The sequence below is a fragment of the Ctenocephalides felis genome, unplaced genomic scaffold (genome assembly GCF_003426905.1).
Source record: "Ctenocephalides felis isolate EL2017-DRISC unplaced genomic scaffold, ASM342690v1 CF-g0.4_SCAFFOLD_01604, whole genome shotgun sequence".
NCBI lineage: Eukaryota > Metazoa > Arthropoda > Insecta > Siphonaptera > Pulicidae > Ctenocephalides > Ctenocephalides felis.
The window spans coordinates 43,959,048-43,979,036 of NW_020537758.1; the positions used below are offsets into that span (position 1 = coordinate 43,959,048).

Consider the following 19,989-nt stretch of genomic DNA (forward strand, 5'->3'; position numbering starts at 1 on the left):
TTAAACTCACTTTTTGTATGAAAAAATCTTAAATCTATTACTAAAAAAATTTATGATAGAACCAGAACGCGACTAATATATAAAAATATTTTTAAGTATGTATATATAACTATTTTTATATGTGTTATTGTTTATTTTTAACTTCCTGTAGGACAAGTTATAGTAATCGCAAAAAAATCGAAAATGAAATTTTTTATATATCTTGAGGTTTCAAACGTTTCTGAACATTTTGGCATCCTTATATTAGAAAAAATGGATGTGTGTGTGTGCGGATACACATTTTTGTCAACGATTTCGGGAACATGGATCAACCAAGTTGAATAATTTAAAAAACATTCGATTCGTATTGATAAGAAGACGGACTAATTGGTTTTTGGCAAAAGCAGGTCTAGCCGTTCCGAATATACGGGGCAAAAAGTGTAACTTGGTTTTTAAGAGACCGGGGCGTTCGATTTCAATAATTTAAAAAGCATTTTACTTGTATTGACAAGGTGAAGAACTGATTAAATTTTTGGGAAGGCAGGTTCAGCGGTTATGGACACTCTGTAAAAATATGTTAAAAATATATCATTTGGCAGTCAAAAATGTTTATTGGACTTAAGCACATCTAATTATCAGATATTTTTTAGAGATTTTCATAAAATGTACACATTTGGGGTTCCGTACCAATAGTTTTAATTACGGTACGAGAAGTTCCAGCAATTTTCATTAAAGTACGATGACATGCACTCCACTAGTTTGCAATAAAAATACTTCAAGTATAACTTTTAGCCATATAATAAATAAAACTATTACAGCTCGGTACTAAACTCTATCCATAAATTTCTTCAGGTCTTTAGTTCGAGTATGTGTTTCAGTAATTTAATATTCGTGCAATGAACAGGAATGGTCGGGATATATATTATCATAGATTCATATTGAAGACGTGTAATAATAGTTCGAGATATATATTTTTATTTAAAAGAAATCGTAAATTCTGCTCTAGTAAAGTTATGACATGTTTACTGTTCTTTCTCTCGCGGACCTGAAACGATATTTTATGAAGAAATGGTCGTTCACTGCACATAAAGTTCAAAATGATCTAGAATCGCCTCTTGCTAGATAATTTCCAACATAATAATTTTATTTTTTTGAACTCGGATATAATTTATGTAATTTAAGGGCTGCTTACAATCTGCAAGAAAGAACTATATTTCAATTCTTGCGAGAAACGAAGAAGAAAATTACGTGGTACTGTGCTAAAACTGGTATTTGTAAAATTATTGATAAAAGTATGCGCTAAATGTGTATGATTATATACGTAAAAATATGATTTATAAATATAGAAGAAAACGTTAACCCTGAAAAATTTAGAAAAAACTGGTTGGTATCGGCATGTTGCCTTGAGGCAAGTTAGATAAACTTTCAGATATGTGTAAATAATCGGCTTTATCAAAAAAAAATAAATAAATTTATGAGCGTTTAAAAGTATTCATAGTGGATTTCTTACACATTATTGAAAACTAACGAACACGTTAACTTGGGGTATTTTTCATTAATTAAAATTCTTTTAATTAAAGAATAACTAATAACTAATAATTGATAAATTACTTCTGTAATGATCGAAATATTAAAACAAAGAAAATGATATTGTTTAAGTACATCGATGGTAAAACAAACAAAATTTCTGAAAAGTTATAACATCTTCAACTGAATAACTTAATAATGTGAAAAAATTACAGTAATATATTTTTAATGGCACGTACTAGCTCTGCTTCTATTTTACGACTCATTTCTCGGAACTTATTATTGTTTTAGCTTGTTACAGAAAGTTAGTATCACTGGACGTTTTTCATGAATGCGTGTCCATGTCAAAGATGTAGTGTAGGTCATAAACTTTAGAGCATTAAGGGATGAAGAAAAAACGATAATATTATTTTTTTGCTAAAGCTTATCGCAGTTGTTACAGCGCGCGTTATGGTCGCGTTTACGACCTGGGTCATATGACCAGGGGCGGTTTGCTGAATAATTCTAATCCCAAATTTATTGCTGCCCATTACGCATATATGGTACATTTATAGAATATGAACGTATTTTAATAGATTTATGGCTTAATAAATCTTTAGTTTGTTGATTTTTTGTCAATAAATTGATGATTATATAAGTAAATTGAGTAATTCTTTACAAATAAGTGACCAAAGAGTTCTACTTTTTCTTGAAGAAATCATAATTATTATTACAATTTTCCAAATGAAATGAAAATGAAATGAAATTAAAAAATACTATTTTGAATTTTTAGTTTTTGCAAATAAAAATTATATGAATAGACTTTGGTGCTGGGGCACACCGGTTTTTCTACGTAAGTTTCCAGGTGGTTAACCTGTGTATTTTAATCGCCTTAGAGTGTTTCTAAATGTAATATATATATAGATAGAGAAACTGAGTATGAACTTATATACTGAATATAAGTAACACCAAGTATTTCAGAACACAACTAACAACAATGAAACAACACTAACTTTATGTTGATGCATAGTAGTAAATCTGAGGTTATCAAACTTTATTTTTCATATTTTATATATGTAGTTTACATATATACGTATATAGTTCCTAATATTATCTGAGCAGATATATAATTTGATATACTAGATAACATTTATGAATACGTAATACAAGTAATGACATGCATTCATACATACATTTAAGAGTAAGTAATACAAAAAAATTATCTGGTTAAAATCGGTTCACGCATTTAAGATATCACGGTTTAAGAACTTTCTTATAGTAAATTTTGGGTGAATATTAACTTATAATTTGTATGATAAACACTTATTATCATTATTGATCTTAATCTTCTTTTTTGTTAATAAAACCCATAATATTAGGTTGTCAAATATCTCCCTTCCGCCTTTTTGTATTAAACCAAGAGCAAAAAAGCGGAAGGGATATTTGACAACCTATTATGTATTATAAATTATATATCATAAGAATATCAAAATAAATATTAAATTTAATAAAAAAGTAATGTATACGTTACTTAAATATATTATTTTTGATGAACTTATTTATTTTGTATCTATATATACTCATCATTAGCTATATTTTTTAATTATATATTTTTATTTATATATTTTTAATTAATCATTATTTTTGCATTCTATGATAAAATAGAACATCTAATGAAAATACGGTGGAGACGCCATGCACTTTGTGCAATTATTGCGTTTTATGCAAACACGTAGATTTACAAGCACACAAATTTATTTATATAACAGATATAAATTAATAAAAAACTATTTCATTATATTACAATTATCAACGAGCTTTTATGTTTGCTCATGGTTTATACTTGCATTACTTCATATTTCAACACCTTGTTTTATACTTTTGCGCGTAGTTACATATTATTAGCAGATTATCATATTTTCCACAAAGAATATAATTTGCAAAAATATAATTAATATTCATTTATCCTAAACTCATTTACCTTCTGACTGATCAACTGGGTCAAGTGCGACAAATTACAATTCACGACGGCAAAATAAATCAATATTTGTCAATAGAAATTATTTGTAACGAGAGATTTTGCGCCAGGGCAAAACATCGTGGATTTGACACGTGTATGAGCTCGCACGACCATCGCATAATTTATAAGATTTGCATACATTATTTTATTCGTGATTACCGCACCTTTGAATTATTCATGTTTGTCTTGATCTTGCGACGAAGAATAAGATAATAGACCGAGGGCTGGTAAATATCACGTGTGAAATTTCTGAAATTTTCAGTAGAAAATAGTCTTGTGCTAAATTTTATAAGTCGTGAAGTTTTTGTGCATTTTCTGCTTCGATTTTGTATAGAAAAATAACAAAACTTTGTGTATTTTTTATTTATTATTAAAGCAGTATTATTTTAATGTTTTTAGTGTAATTTATAATGTTAAGAATACATTTTGATAATCAGTATATATTCAACTAGTTATTTTCGTCCATCCGTCAGATTTTTTTTTTATTTGAATAATATTATACATTAATTGTTTTGATGTGTTTGTTAGAATAAATACGTGCATATGTATGCATACATATTATAATAAGCAAAATGTGCTAAAAGTGGTTTTTGAGTTTGTCTATGTTTTCTTCCGCAATAAAGATTTTTACGTAGGAAAATCCCTATAAAATCACTTTGAACAAAATGTTCACCAATTCTATTTCAGGAAGGACTTTTACTCAAGTGTTCGTGTTTATACTTAAACCTTATTTATCGCACAAATATATTTATACATGTGTGATCGTCTCCCGCTTTCTTACAGCAATGGAAAATGTATTACAAATCGCATCGCGCAAACGGATAAATAAGTTTTGTACCGATTCCTATTCACATCTCCTTTTGAACAAGACAGATTCTAAAGAAAATGTACATACATGTTTTTTTTCCTTATATTTCCATGTTTTTGTATGAAATAAAGCACAAGATATAAGCGCTTCCTTGTGAATGCGACTTTCGGAGGCGTAAAATAACGTGTCAAATTTCTAAACGTAATAATTTATTCAATTCCTACATGGATGTATTTATAAAATGTCGAACAAGGATATTGCTTAAAATAAGGTTTCTTAATAAAAGATACGAATACAGAAATATCTATATACAGAAATATCTATATACAGAAATATCTATATAAAGCTATTTACTTATTTTCAGTTCTCTATGTTTGAATATTATTTTACTCTACTAATGTACAATCAAGTAATCGCAGTATCTAAAATAAACAAAACTAGTGGTGTATGGCATTGTGCCTTAAGGCAAATTGCTATTTCGTATCGTAACGAAATGATAGAAGAATGCATTAAATGTTTTCGAATAGATTATTATAAATAATGTAACATTGTGTAATATTTATAAGAATTATATAAACTGAGTTGCAAAGTTAAAATTATTTGTTTGAAGTATTTTAAAACTTTAGTCAAAATTGTACATTTTTGGAAAAAAAATTAAACATTTTTTTCCAAAACCAATTATTTTGTTAAAACCAGCAAAAAAGTCTTTTAATCATTTAAATCTGACGCTTAGTTCACTCAAAAACTGCCATTTTTGCACATTTAGCTCTGTATCTTCAAAGTGGCTGGACTTACCTTTGCAATTTTCTTTTCCGATTGTAGGCCCATGTTCCATTACTATATCTACCCTACGGGAAGTTAATAAAAAACAGAAGTTTTTAGTGCATGAGTAAACTTTTAAAAAGCTTGTAAAAGCTTGTAAAAACTACTTTAAACAAAAATATGCTTTCTTCTTTTAATGGGTCAACTATATTAAGCATTCTCTCGGTTTGAATGAAAAATGTATAAAATATTGAAAATATTGAAAGTACTGCGTGGAAATTTTCTATGAAGTGATTGTAGAGTAGATTAAATACCGTTATGTTACATTTTTTACTATCAATAATTTTGGTATTTTAGTAGTTTTCTATGAGAAAAGTAAACTAAATTTTGTTAATTTAGTACTTTTCTAGGAGAAAATTGAACTAAATAAAATATGAACATTTGTACACGTGGAAATATTAAAATACTGTGATAAATACGAATGATTAGTAATACGATTAGTCTAAAAATCAAATCATACAAAAAAGGGCATTAACATAGATCCAAAACCTTTATATATATATATATTGCTTTTTAACGCATTTTACTGTCTGTCACAACCGTATACTACATAATATATCATTAGAATAAATATAATTTAAATGTTTTAAACATAAAATACTAATCTAAGCAAAAAACAGTAATGTGCAGGTCTTATATTTTTTCATAATACAGTAAATGGCTTAATTGTTTGCCATGAGATACTAGAAAAAAAATAATTGGATATGCCCGAGATGAGGAGTAAGATCAAACCGTATCGTTTGTATGTTAAAAAGCTATATATTAACCCTTAGCACTCGCAAATTCCGTGATTTACATGAATTTTGTCGCCGGAGCTGCATCCGAGTGGAAAGGGTTAAACGGTTCCGTGAATAGAGTAGCAATGATGGTCAACGAACATTGCTCGAAACTCAACTTTTTTAATTCCTCACATAATATATGTATTAATAATTTTAAATAGAATAATACTTATTAGAATTTGTTATCGTTACTAGTGTTTTTGAGTATACATTTAGGTGTGTGTACGTATAGGTGCCCGTATGTGTGTTTGTGTATGTATAAATAACATAGGGTTACATTATTATTTTACATTACTTTACTATAAGTATTATTTGATTATAATTAATTGTATAGAGTTGGTTGACTATTAATTATTTACAAGATAGGGTAAAATATTCTTCTGATCAAGGCATTTTTTATTAAATCAAGATCATTTCATTCATATTTAAATTACAATCTCTCTTCTAATTAAAAGACAATTAGTAATTAATCTGAGACTTAATAAAGGTATCATGTTTTTAGAGAACCACCCATTGGTACGTTTTCTAATTTATACTAACTACTAAATTTGATGACAATAGAAATAAACAGATAATTAATAAAGGCATAAAGTATAAATAATAATAATAATAATATCAATAATAAAATAATAATAATAGTAAACAATAATTCAAGAGAAATAAATAAAAGTACAACTAAAGAATGATATTATAAGTAAAATATTGTTAAATATCTTGCTTTCAACTCTTGCTTTACAGTTTTGAGCGTGTATCTTGATTTCTCCAATCACAGTAGGAAGGTTAGTGTTTTGATGCAGGTACAAATTTGGTGTGTAAATCGGAGCGTTTAGAACTTGTCTTAATATTTTGTTTTTGTTAAAAATCTAATGGCAATCGGATCTCTTCGTTGATGTATGCCGGTACTCATACAACAAAAGATCTTCACTCGACACGACGACTAATCACAATCGACCCGTATAAAAATGATTTCATCGAGAGCGAATGACGAACAGTTCAGGCGTAACGCAACTTCCGTTGCATTTTCACAGATTTACTCCCTAGTCGCCTAAAGAAGTTTAACTTCAATAAATAAATATTACTATTTAATGCCCGTTAATAAATTAACTATCAGTTTAAATATACAAATCGTTCGAACAAATTATATTCCAGTTGCAAAAGAAACATTTCAATGACTATGTACACAAACCTGACTGATTAGCTAGAGCTGTGCTTGCAAAAATTGTATTCGTCTTAATCATTTTCAAATTACATTTTCTAATGCTGTTTCCAGTTGATTGAAAATTCTCTCACAGGTGATCCTCGCTTTTCACTCAAGCTACATTTCTACTTTTTATAAAAATAACTATTTCGCGCTTTCCAAGACAGTTTGCAATATTCCTTGATGCATTATACATTATAAGGTGACAGTGCATGAGAAATGTTTATGCTTTACATTTGCGATTCGTTCAACACTTTTGCGAATGCCTTTTTTTGCTCTGCCGAGGAAAATATATGCTGCTGCGCTTGAATGTGAAACTGATTGACTATTCACTATATTTATTAAGAATAATATTTAATTATAATATAAATAGGAAAAATTCGATGGAAAAATCATGTAGAATTTCGGTTTCTATAATCAAAAGTAGTAATATACATACGCTTCTGTATTAAATAATATTCTTCATTCACAAAATGTTCTCTTAGAACTTTTACTTTGCGAGACGTGATGTTGTCTTCTGATTATTTTCACATCATTCATTTGAGTAAAACTCTTTTTTCTTGTATTATGAAGTAAATAAGAAATTATATTATGATGCATAGAATGCAGTAATGCAATTCTTTGAAAAGTTTGTAAGTTATTAACTTCCCGTAGGAAAATGAAAATTTTTATAGATCTTTACGTTTCAGAGGTTTCTGAATATTTTGGCATACCTTAGAAAAAATGTATATGTGTGTTGTGCGTGTGTGTGTGTGCGGATATATATTTTCATTGACGATTTTGCGAACACGGATCAACCAACTTGAATAAATCAAAAAACATTAGATTCCTACTGATGAAGAGACGTGCTGATTAGTTTTTGGCAAACGCAGGTCTAGTTGTTTCGGAGATACAGAGCAAAAAGTGCCAAAAATTGTATTTCAGTTTTTGAGATAACGGAGCGTCCGATTTAAATAATTCAAACATTTTACTTGTATTGACGAAATGAGCAACTGGTGAAATTTTGGTTAAGGCAGGTCCAGCGTCTTCGGAGATCTAATAAAAAAATGTAAAAAATAATGCCATTTGGCGGTCAAAACTAAACATTAGACATATGTACATCGCATTATGAGATATTTTATAAAAATTATAATAATAAGTACAAATTTTGTGTACGTTTATATGGGTTTCGTACTGAAAATTTAGACGTTAGACGACTACGGGGCGCTCACGCGCTTTGATATTTCAACTCCAAATCAGTTATGCAGTGCGATTGCTTAAAAAAAATGTTTAAACTTTTCAAAATAAAAATACAAAAAAATCAAATTTTTCAAAAAGGCAGATTGTTTCAAAAAATTTTAATTTTTTCAAAAATCTAATTTTTTCATAGTTTTGCAAAGTTTTTTTTTATCAATTTAGTTTTTTTATCAATTGATAGATGTACTATTGGTAAATGAGTTTATTCAACTGTTTATGTAGCTGATATTATAGTAGATCCTTTAATTTTCATCCAATTTCCCAAATGATGGAGTATTGATATTGATCAAATACTTCTTAAATTTTGAAATGTATAAAAGAAATCTGAGGTATGGTATAAACGGTGATATACTAAAATATGTGATAGCTTCAGTTTAGACTTGAACATTTAATAAAACTAATTTACGTACAATAACTGCTTCCTCGATATTACTGAGATCATTTATTACATGTTTGAAAGTTTGTGCAAATACTTGGTTTAACTACTTCTTATTTCATGCAATAAAACGTCGCATTTACAGTCGTTATTGAGATTGTGCATAAAGTTTTTTAAGCTTCATTCTGGGATTTATACAGAAATACGTATATATAATAATCTTTTGAAATGTTTCTGCTTAAGACGCTTACAACAACTTTTATATTTGTTTTGATAAGAATAAATTTATGCTGATTTAAAAGAAAAAAATGCTTGAAATATTATTTTGAACGAAAATTATTTGCTCAATTGATTGTAGTTGAATGTAGTTTGAGATAAATTTTATAAACTCTGTTAATAACTTTTGTTTTTATATTGAAAATATACAACATGCAGTACAATAGCATACGCCCAAATATTTATAATTTAATTAAAATATATAAATAAAATGGTTAATTCGTATAATTTTATGAGTATTCTCTACATATTATTTTAAGTAAATATATATATTATATTATACCCAGATGTTGTCTTATGAAAAAGCTGTATATCTGTATCGACGACAGAAGCGTCTAACAAAAATTTATACCTTTTATGAGCTCTGACACGTACGAAATAAAAACCATTTTCTAAAAGCACATTTCCAGAATATTTTGAACCCATTCCTGGCTACAAATCAAACGGATTCCGAATACCGAGAGATTTATCGGCTGGCAAAGCAAAACTTCTTGTTCTAAAACCGTTCCGACGTTCCAGCAGCGAAATGTTCTCATTATTTCTCAATTAATTCCTCTCTTGTACGTTTATTAGCGAACTGGGGCATCTTAATACAAAAGCTTTTGGCTTCGAATTTATATGCTCGAAAATAGAAATATATGTGGAGGAGAATTTATAAATCAAACAAATTTTCTCCGAGTACATATAATCCATCTGACTTAAGGTATATTCACTTTTAGGACATTTTGATGTGAAGTTACGTTTAAAGTTGAAATGCAAGATTCCATAATTTTAGTGCCAATCAACTGAAATAGTTGTCATTAATGCAAGATAGTGAAAAAAAGTCTATACTTTAAATACCTTAAATATTTCTAAATTTTAAGACGTTCTCTTCCACATATTTATGACTTTCCATGATTGAAATTTTGCTATATTTCTCCTAATTGGCAATATATATTTTGTGATCTTAAGAAATCTTGATAGATTGATTTTTCATTCTTGTTTCTGTAACAAACTATTACAATATTTATTTTGTTTTTCATAAAAACCGGCAAATTATCTATCTTTGCTCAATCTAAAATTAAAACTGTTGAGAAGAATAATTAAGTAGATGGATTATAGATATTCAATACAATATATGCACTGAAATTTCTTCAATTAGTGTTCAGTGCCAAATTAAAAATTACCATGCAGCATCAATTGATAATTAAGAAAAAAGTATTCTTTTCTCATTTATGTGTAATAAAATTTATATTTTTTTATAGTAAGGGCATAAGAAAAGTTATAAAATTGTGTGAAATAACAACTTCTTTAAAATTGTCATTCTATATGCAAACCATTGGTTTTTGCTCAAAATTGAACAAATTGAACAAATATCATAAAATATGACACAAATCTATAGAAACACAGCTATGATGGTATTAATATTTTTCTTTCCGAAAAACCTTTCCACCCATCTAAATTGACTTTTAAATTTTGATGTGTACTTACCTAGTTCTCAGTTTTGTTCATACTAAAACACATCACATTTTATTATATTCATGCTATTTTTAATCTCATGTTTATTACACTTTATTATTACAACCTTACATTTCTTCACCATGGAATAGAAAAGTAACGTGATTCGAAAACCAGTTTTGGATTTCAAATCTTTGCAAATAAATTGATGTGGTCTTATACTTCCATTTCGCATTTTTGCGGCAAAGTTTACACGTTTGCTAGTAAAAATAATCGCTCTATTTATCTGCAAACTTTATTGCAACTGGTATAAATTGTGTATAGAGGATTGTTAGTGGAACAGCAAGTATCCGACAAGTGTACTAGAATCAATTGATACATAAATAATAAATTCATCGAGAAGATAAAAAGATTTTTATATAAGTACATTTCCGGAAAGTCTTTTCAATTATTTTGATAAATAAAATTAATAATATCTTGTGCTCAATTTTATAATCAACTTTCAAAATTATAACAAGACTAAGCTTAGACTATGAATTATAAGTGTAAAAATTAAAGTTATTCCTGGCAATAAATTTTACTTTGTTTTTTTAACTGAAATGTTTCAAGCTTTTAATTGTTGTTCGTCAAGATTCAAATCATTATAAAGATTTAAATGTTTCTCGAATTTCATAAAAATTAGGTAATGTATATGAAAAGGTATTTGCTTGTAAAAATTGGACAACTACTTTTCCCAGAGAAACGGACTATTAAACAATTTGAATAATTTGTAATGGCAAAACCAAAAAGGAAAAGAAACATAATAATAATATAAATAATAATGTTTATGGAAGTTCAATAGAATGATAAAAAATAAAATTTTGTAAATGTTTCTTATCTACTGTATACCGATGACATAACTATCTGTAATTAGATAGGAATGGTATACTTCATATAAAACACACTTGTGCGTTTTATATTCTCTTCCATTATATATTTCATTGTTAATGTCATATGGTTGTTTTATTATGTGATAACTTTGAAATTCGTTTCTGAAATTAAGTATTTCTTATTGGTACTTCCATAAGATATTAATTATACGACAGCAACCTGCTGTCTGCTTAATGAGATACTTCAAGATTTATGAAAATATTAAAAAATATTATAAAATTAATGCTATCTAATTAATAGAAGTTTAAAATACAAATTTATTGAAAAGGCAAAATATTATTGAACTTCAATTTTCTTGATAATTAAATATTGTTACATGTTCATTTTAGAATTCTTTCTAAATTATTCTTAAAATTAATAAAATAATTTTATCCAATATTAATTAATTAAATACAGTTAATTAATATTTCAAACTTACAAGCAAAAATTATTTCCTAGTTCTAAATCTAGCATAAAGCGAGTTATTCTTTTGCCAACCACATTATCAAAATTTAAATTTCTATTCATAATTATTTATATTACTTCCTCCATGTAATACTAGGCTAATATAATAAAAATTAAATAAATGAAACGAATGTCGTAACAAAATTACCAAAAATTGATACATAGATGAGTTGGATGTTCGATTTTCTTATGTATTAGAACATCTCATATCATGCAATATATAATCATTTTGCAATTTCTTGATTATGCACATTTTTCTATTTTAAGAATACTTTTTAAATTTAAAACAGCATTTTGGACATTCTGGATTAAATGTGCAATAAAAAAGTCCTTGTACTATACTTTAATTCTGGGTATATATTATTATATTTTGATTGTTTTTTCGACGTAGAAACATGTTCACAATTATTAGCAAACCATTAGGAATTTTTTTTTGTTTATTATACTTTTTGACACTTGATCTGTGACATCATTTAGCAACTCAAACCAGGACAAAAATAAATTTAGAAAAATATATTTAAAATAATATTTAAAATTTCAATAAGAAAAAACAATACATAGCTAATTAACTCAAAAACTAAGAGTCATAGTGCATTATAGGCAAAAAGAAACATACCCGATGACAATCGAATCTAAAGTCCATATTTTATATTTAATATGAGTTATATCATATTCCATTATCAAATCCTTTCTCTTACCGAATAATTATCTATAATATTGTGCAATTTTGATTATTTTCCATATTTCTAAAATAAATAAATCGAAAATTAATTAATTTTACTTTATTGGAAACCTCATTATCATTTGCAGATGGATCAGTTATAAGCAAATGTTGCTGTGCCAAAAACAGTGCAATTTGCTGATGCTTAGTAGTTAATTATTAATTGAATTTTAATTATATTATCGCCAGTATTGTATATTTGTTAGTATTTGCTATCCTGCATGCATAATGTAACAAATAGCAAAAGCTTCGCTGAAAATAACTGAACTGAAACTAACTGAAGTTTCTCGTAATTAACGCCAATTAATATTCACGCGGATAGTTCAGTTTTGTGTGTATGTAAAGTTAATGAGCTCCGAACGAGATATTACTATTGCAGCGAGTTTGCTCGAAATATAATACAATTTTCTATTCGAATATTATCATATACGAGAAATGAATTTAATGCCTAAAGTGCAGTAACGTTCGCGTAACTAGATTTAGTAGGAGTTCTGAACCTATTACCGACATGGTAATGGATAAGATACACAGGTATTAATTTATTCTGTTATTATTATTCAGTAATTTTTGGTTCATTATTTATTTACTCCTCATTTCATTGATCTTTTTTTTATTAACTTCCATAGAATAAGTTGTATTAATCCTGACTCCTGATGATTGTGGCATACCTGAGAAAAATAGATGTTTGTGTATGTGTGCGTGTGGTATGTATTTTATATAGAGATTATACGATTTCAAGATCAAGGATCAACCGATTTGAGTGATTCATGATAAATTTTTGAAAGACTTGTCCTGAAGTTTCGAAGATACAAATCAAAGAGTGTAAAAATTGATGTTTTTGAGAGAACAAAAGATCCAATTCGAATGATTTAAAACAATTTACTTGATGAACTTTTTTATATTGATGGAATAAACAATTGATTACATTTGTTGCGGTAAAAACGAAAAACATTGACAATTCATGGCTTAAAATTTTTTAAAAATCATTATTGATTCATATATTATAGAAATATTGATATTATTGATAGGCGGATAGGTAGATAGCTAAACAGGTAGATGAGTGGACAGGTAGACAAGTAGACAAATGTGAAGATAGACGAATAGACATGTAAACATGTTGACAGGGTGAAACAAGTTTTTGGATAGAAATGTAGAAAGGTAAGCAAGTCCAAATGTTGCCAAGTTAATAACTTTGCAAGACATTTAGAGAGGTATGTAATTAAACAGGTAAACAAAAAGATATTAGATATTAAATAAGTAGATAATATATATATATATATATATATATATATATATAATTAATTTTTAATCAAGTATTTATTGATCAAATCCATTATTTTCACATACCAGGAAATTTATGCAACTTGCCCTAGTGCAAAATACCATTTACATCTTGTTTTTTTTTAATGCTAATATGTAGATAAATTTAATTGTTATAAATGGATTTCTGGACCTCATATACATTAATCTAGTGAAAACATGAAACATATTTTTTATTTAATTAAGAATCGAAAAACAATCACTATTTCAAAATTCACTTCAAAACTATGGTTTCTTCACCAAAGTTTCTTGAAATCGGTTCATACAACCAGAATAAAGCATTCTTCAATTCGAGTTCTATGGACTAGTTTAAAATTTATAAATAACAATTATTTTAATAATATTTTTTTATATTAATTATAAAAATGGTATGATGTACTACTTAACTCATACTTTTTTTCAAAGTTAGATGTTTATTGTTAAATAACTTGTATTGTAACAACGGCTAAAGTAAGCTCTATATAAACTTTCTCATTATATTTTTTATAATTATTATTTTTGTATGATTGTTATCGTTAATATACTTATTAATTAGTTTAATTATTATAATTTAAAAACACTTGAAGAATTTTGAAACAAACTATTTCTTTTATTAGAGTACCTAAAAAGTTGTAAAAGAAAATACTTGTATTGTAAAAATATTTATCAATTTGTTTAAAAAAATAATAATTATAATATTAGGCACTTAAACTTGTTAAAATATCATAAAATAACCTAAAATTTGTTAAAGGAAATAATTATGTTGTACAAGAATTATCACGCTTAATGAAATACTTATTAAATTGTTAAAAAATATTTGCAGCAAACATACTAGTTATATTTGAAAATAATTAAAATTAACTAAATATAAATAAGTTTATAGTAAATAAATTAAATAATATATAAATAAGTAATAAAATAGGTAATAGTTATTAAATTATATTAAATCTGCAAAATATTGACTTATTATAATATCATTATACTGACGGCTTGTAAAATGAATAATTAACTGAAAAAATAGATAGTTATTTTAAAAATTTAGAAGCTAAAAAAGCACAAAAGAAAAGAGTGCAACTCTGATAATAACTTATTTCCTAAATCAGTAATATTTTTTTAAATGTCTTAATTATGTGTAAATTATATGTTATTTACATTATGTCTTAATTTTGTTATTTTCTATGACCGTATTTCAAACTAAAGAACGAATTAATTTAATTTGTGTCTATTTGTATGTAAACGCGTTTTGCATAGCAAATTTTTCGCACAACGAACTTTCTCTCGGAACGAATTAGGTACGTAATGCGAGGTATCACAGTAGTTATGTAATTTTTAAATAAAGCTAATAGAATCTTTGCTATTTAAATATATAAAAAAATAATATTTTCAAATAGTTTTCTAATAACTTAACACACGTATATTTTTTGCATATAGTGTAATTTTTTTTTCAATCGTGGTGACATAAATCACAGTTTTAAGTATTAGGTAAACATGGTATTCAAATCGAACGTGATTATTTTTATCATTTTATATATGCTGTGTAAATATATATTCAATATGTTTGTTTATATATGATATTGATATTCGCGTATCAAATATTTAGTTTACAAATGTTATTTGAATCATGTATCAACAAGCAATGTATGATGATAAGCGTGCCATCAAAGGGCTGGGGAACTGAAATGGATTTTGGTCTTAAATGTTATGGGAGATAAATATTTTTATTGAGATAGTAATTACATATTTTGTTTTTTATTTGAACTATTTAAAAAGTTTTGAAGTGCATCATTAACTCAGTCGCTTTGCATCCAGGTTAATGTTCTATATTAATTTCTGCAATAGTCCATTTGCCTCTTGGTAAAGGTCAAACGGCTGATGGGCGAAAACCATTTAATGAAGCAATTTGTATCACTGGCTAAGAGCGTAATTCACCTTAATTCGAGTAGTCGGACATATATACCAAAAATACACTTAAGAAATTGATAGAAAGTATATGGTTCGTAAGTTATGAAATTGGATCGAACATAATCCATTGCGTAACGCTAAGGCGCGCACAATGCCCTAGAAATTGGGCCCGACATGGTAATAATTCAAAAGTTTTGGGACATTTGACGTGGGTCGTATAGTATATTGCACAAAAACACTCCGATATAGATATAAACATTTCTATATTATGTTGGGAGATGGGATTAGGTCGGGAATAATTTTGATTTTAATCAATCAGATTGTTTGGATACAAAGATAGTATTAATACCAAACCAGATTAAATTGTGGAGAAAATTTACCTAGTCGTGTATGGCATCGTGCCTTAAGGCAAATTGCTGGTACTTCCCGTACCGTGACGAAATGTTCGAAGAATATTAAATGATCTCAAATAGATTATTATAAGCACTGTCACATTGTCTGATATTTATGAGAATTATATTAACTGAATTACAAAGTTACAATTATTTATTTAAGGTATATAAGTCAGCTTTAGAACTCTAGCTAGAATTAAAATTAAAACCTGAAATAATTTCAAATTGTTTTATCAACACAAACAGAAAGTTTTTTGAATCATTCCAATCGGATTCCAAACGTTCAATTATAAGTAATCGGATGCTTAGTTCTCTCAAAAACTGTCATTTTTTGTACATTTAACTCTGAATCTTCGAAATGGTTGGACCTGTCTTTTAATTACCACTTCTCCCAATCATTACAAATTGAATGTTTTTTTCGATCATTCAACTTCGTTCTCTCAAAAACTCGATTTGTATTTTCTGCACTCTTTGCTTTGTATCTCTATAACGACTGGATCTGCCTTTGCCAAAAACTAATCAGCACATCTTTCTATCAATAGGAATCGATTTTTTTTAACCATTCGATAAATGCGGACACACAAAACAGACACACACACTTTCATTTTTTCTAAGGGATGCCAATGTGTTCAGAAACCTCTGAAACGTGATGATATGCAGAAATTTTAATTTTCGATTTTTGGCTCTTTACTATAACTTACTCTACGGCAAGTTAATTAACTCTATTTTGTTGCTCGGGTTATTTATAAAGAACTAAAGAAGATCTGATTTTATGTCAAAATTATTTTTATCTTAGTATATATGATTCTTTATTGGCCACTTCCTTGGTAAAATTAAAATTTATTTAAAAATGTACAGTTTTGAGAATAACACGTATCTCATTCAGTTAAAAATTCAAAAAAATATATATTATGAATATTAATTTCAGTTAACTTGTTGAGTGTTAATATAATTTAACACAATATATTGCATTTTTAATTAACATTCCCAAAATGCAATATATGTTTTTGTATGGCATTCTGGTTTGTTCTTTGAATGCATGTGATCAACTGTAGAGAAAGTGTAATCTATTTTTTTTGTTGTTTAGGTCATTCAAGTAAAATATATAAATGTACCTAAGTACAATATTACAATGATACCATATAAAAAAATTATGTATATTACGAAAATAATTTATAAATGTAGAGTACGAACAAATGTAAAATAGTACTTATGTAGTCATATTAAATCAAAAGTTGGGGAAAGTTTAGAATATGTCTCTAAAAAAAATAGATCAATAGAAAGTTCTAACAATCCTAAACATTTTAAAACCATGTTCTTATTTTTTTCATTAAAACTAGAACTTAAATTCAGTCTTTTAAGTTACTTTGACTTAATACTACATCAATTTTACAGATGGCTACCTAAACAGTTGTTTCTATTATTGCAATATTTACCCAATTACAATTTTTGTAATAAGGTGAATATTTTATTGATGCAGCAATGCCGGTTGAGGGCTATTATCACTTAAAAACATATTGTTTTCTATATTTCCAAGTAAAAACCGGTGTCACTACTGCTTGATATCAGGTTCTTCGAAGCAGGATCGAACCTGGAACCTCTTACCCGGTTCAGTTTACTTGAACACATACCCACGAGCAAAAAATAGATAAATATTAATCTCCTTTGTATCGGTTTCAATGTCGATTCACAGAATATTAGTTTACTTATAATGAGCAATGATGATTACTGACAATGAGGGTTTTTTCACGACTATGTAAAATAAAACGTTCAATTATAAGTAATCCGTTCAGTAAACTGAATTGAATTGAATTTATCGCTTACAACAATATCTCTAAATTTAAATTAACATTCCCAAAATGCAATATATCTTTTGTATGACATTCTGGTTTGTCCTTTGAATGCATGCGATCAATTCTTCAATGAGCCTTTGTACTAGCTCTACCTGCACCCGGAATACCTAATTTCAATATATCGAACTGCCTGTATTGTTCTGAATGCAAAATCAAATGCTTTTGGCAATAACAAGTATGATCAACTATAGTGATATGGGATTAGTTTGTTACCGAAATATATACATAAGCTATATATCTTTATTAAGGATAATTGTAGGATTTGAACTGCGGAAATGCAATCACATCTAAATTCATGTGTGGGTATATATTTGAATTTGTGATTTTTTATTTTGGTATATATATATATATAATATATATTTGAAGGTGTTTAAATTTGATATTAAAATGTATGATTAATTTTTTTGAAGGGCGTAACATCAAGTAAAAAATAAAAAATTTTAAAAAATCTTTATTTTTTCAAAATTATTATTTTCAACATTATTTATAAGTTATGGAAAATGTCGCCTCGGATGAAATGCATCTCTTTTATCTAATTTCTAAAAATATTTTATAAAAAAGTAATCACTTAGTGCTTTATTCCATATATCAATTATTCGCAAGTTATGTATTGTTAATATGTATAAAGGTAAATCTGAGAATTTCAAAACTACTGATGATGGCGTAGGAACTTACATCGAAACGTATGGAAAAATAAGATGTTTTAAAAATCTTTACATTATTTAGTTTTTACTTGATGTTACATCCTCCAAAAAATTAATCATATATACACACACACTATATATATATATATATATATATATATATATATGTGTGTGTGTGTGTGTGTGTGTGCGTGTGTGCGCGTGTGTGCGTGTGTGTTAAATCTTCAAAGGCATTACTTCATAGAAAAAGATGACTTTATTCAATATAGAAACTGATTCTACCTCGGATGTGTCGAATATATTTATGTTTTACAAAATAATGTATGCAATGCATTACAAAGTATCATTGGTTTTTATAACAAAGTCCGTAATTCCAATTTTTCATACATTTTAATGCTAATTATTTTCGTATAAATGTGTATCTTCATTATCAACTAATTATAATGAAAAATATGTCAAAACGAATAGAATAACAAAAGTTTTTGTAATCTTTATTTTCCTTATATATTTTGTAGTTTGTTTAATAATTATATACATATAATGCCTACGTATTGTGAAATGTTTGGAGATATTATACCATTGAATTGAAACTTATTACTTATTATTCAAAGTAAATGAATTTCACCTTTCATGTAAAGTTGAAATATTTTGAGAATGTGCTTTACTATACAAAAAATCATATTATAAAGAAATTTCATATTAATTACATTTGCATAAATTTGGCAATAAGCTAGACATTTTTTCATTATATTTGATTATATAATTTTATTTATTAATATATAATTTTATACTCTAGTGCATAATGACTAGACGATTCTCTATATCTATTAGTGTTTTACTTACAACAATGATATGGGTTCTTACAGAATTCTATATATTATTATATTATTATTTTACATTTTTATTCATTCAATTTTAATATTGTTTTACTACTGAAGTTTATAACCTCCGGACTATCCTAAACGTATGGATTTCAATCAAAACTTATATAGAAAAGTTATAAATATTTGATAGCTTGCTTTAAAAGACTGAAAGATCTATATAAATATTTATATATATATATATATATATATATATATATATATGTATATATATATCATGTAAGTGTATATTATGCATTATTGTTATATTAAAAACCTAATTAAAAATCGTTCATTATAGACATTATTTATATGAATTATTATTTAACATGATTAATTTTTTAAAAGTTTAAGATAAACTATATTCATTATAAACAAATTTTTCATGGCATGCTAATGCTTCTAATTAGATAAAATTCGAAGTTAGTTAACTTTGCTTTAATTAATCTAGAATATGTTTTGAGTCCTGATTCGGCATATTTTCTAGACAAATTTCAATATATTAAT

General features: G+C 26.8%; 1 protein-coding gene across 1 annotated transcript in view; it reads left to right on the forward strand.

The window, feature by feature from the left end:
• The window catches only part of LOC113373810 (dipeptidase 2-like), a 100,641-nt gene that overhangs the window by 68,453 nt on the left and 12,199 nt on the right, over positions 1-19,989 (forward strand). The gene's annotated exons all lie outside the window — the stretch shown is intronic.